Below are 2,199 nucleotides of genomic sequence, written 5' to 3'. Positions count from 1 at the left end.
CCGCAGTTTGCCAACCACTGCTAGTGGCATCTACCGCATGACCACATCAAAATAACAACTAAACTACAGAACAACCATCATTGAGAACCACTTGAAATCTAGGTGAACCAAAGTCCAATAAGTAGGATATAAAGAACCCACTTTAAGACTGGTAGAAGGGGTGAGGATGTAAAATTGTCTAAAAATCTGGAGGGATATCTCAGCTGCAGAGGTCGCCCCCATCTCCTGAGGAGTGATGGGTCCCAGCCCCATACCATGCCCCCTGAGGCCAGGGATCTGGTGCCAGGAAGAAAAGTCCCCATAACTTCTGGCTGTAAAAAACCAGCCAGAATTGTGGCTGAGTGACATGGAGGGCTGTTGGAATCCCAGAAGTCCCTCTTAAAGGGGCTGCTGATAGACTTGGGCTCACTCCCTCTGAGCTCCAGTGCCAGACAGTAGCTTGAAAGGCACCAGGGACATGGAGGAGGAACTGAACTGTGTGGCATCACTGTGCTGGAGAAGCAGCTTTCTTCCAGACAAAAGTGCTGGCAGAGGCCATTGTTCCTTTGCTGAACATGCCCCCTGCAGGCATGGGGAGGGGAGGGCACCATATCTGAGTATTCATCAACCTCCTTAATACAGTTTGTCTCGGCCTAACCGGTTTGGCTCAGTGGATAGAGCGTCAGCCTGAGGACTCAAGGGTCCCAGGTTCGATTTCGGTCAAGGGCATGTACCCTGGTTGTGGGTACATCCCCAGTAGGGAGTGTGCAGGAGGCAGCTGATCGATGTTTCTCTCTCATCGATGTTTCTAACTCTCTATCCCTCTCCCTTCCTCTCTGTAAAAAATCAATAAAATATATTTTAAAAAAATATAGTTTGTCCCACCCAATTGATTCCCTAAGACCCCACCCAAATTTCAGGTGCACCCAAGCAGCTTCCAGTGGCTTTTCCATACAAACTGCCCCTTCTTGGCTCATTCTGTGGACTTCCCTAAAACCTCCCCAAGGTCCACAAACCCCAAACAAGCAGCACCAGGCCTCCACGTGCTGCATACCTCTTTCGAAACAGCCCCAAGCTCCACATGAGAGACTCAGGCCTCAGTTCACAGCATGACTTCTCCTGAGCACCTCCATGGCAAGAGCAAGTGGTGACCATCTGTAGATCACTTTGTCGCTCATGCCAGGTAGCTGAGGGCAGGACACAGGCAGCAACTGACCTTGGTTTGCAACTCCTGAAAGACCCCAGAGCCAGCACACTCAGTGGACACCTTCAAAACACACCAGAGTACCGCCCACCATCTCAAAAAGCAATATACTCAAGGGGCGGACTCAGGCACTAGAATTCTGCAGAAGCAAATTCTGCTCTGTGGGGTCAGCCCCTGCATATCAGCTCCTGTACAAAATTCTGAACACTGCCTTCATTTCTTGCAGACCAATTTAATTGACTAGGTTACTCGAATTATAGTTTAAACATGAAAGTGTAAGTTCAACTATGTTGTTCCATGGTTTGTTTTAGCCAATAAGATTATCTATTCTTCTCTACTCAACCCACGAGACCAAAATATAGACTACAGTCCCCCGAAAGCCTTCCTACCACAGCATGGATTATCAAACTTACTTGACTTCCTCCTTCTATATTATTTAACAATTGCTCATGTTAGGGAAACATTTTGCTAATAGCTTCATGTTTGCCAGTCTTAGTTTTCCACAGTAGCTCTATACATCTGGGTTAGGAATCAATGTCTTATTTAACTTGATTCAGAATCACAGGGCCATAGGCCTACAAAAACCCTAAGGACATCCCATGACCTTTACTAATTTTATAGATGTTGAGACAATTGAGATCCAGAGGAGACTATAACAAGAATAGAATCCAGATCTCTTGACTTCCAATCACTTGTTCTTACCACTGTATGTGTTCTCTTCCCCACTGCGTACCCCACTGATACAATACTGGGAAACTGCTGAGGAACCTTGTGCCAATGAAGCGATTTTCAGGGACCTATAGGTTACATCTGTTGGATTACCTTCAAATATTGCTAAATTCTGTACACACCTAAGAATGCTTCATAAGTTGTATCAATAATTCTCTGGAAAAAAATCAGGTGATACTAATCATTTATATTTTCTTTCTTTGTTTTTTTAAAAGTTATTCAAGATATTTTGGTGATCTCATAAATGTGTGTGTGTATGTGTATGTATGTGTATGTGTGTGTGTGTG

This window comes from Myotis lucifugus, unplaced genomic scaffold, assembly GCF_000147115.1.
Source record: "Myotis lucifugus unplaced genomic scaffold, Myoluc2.0 scaffold_13, whole genome shotgun sequence".
NCBI classification, from domain to species: Eukaryota; Metazoa; Chordata; class Mammalia; order Chiroptera; family Vespertilionidae; genus Myotis; species Myotis lucifugus.
This window is presented reverse-complemented; position numbering follows the sequence as displayed.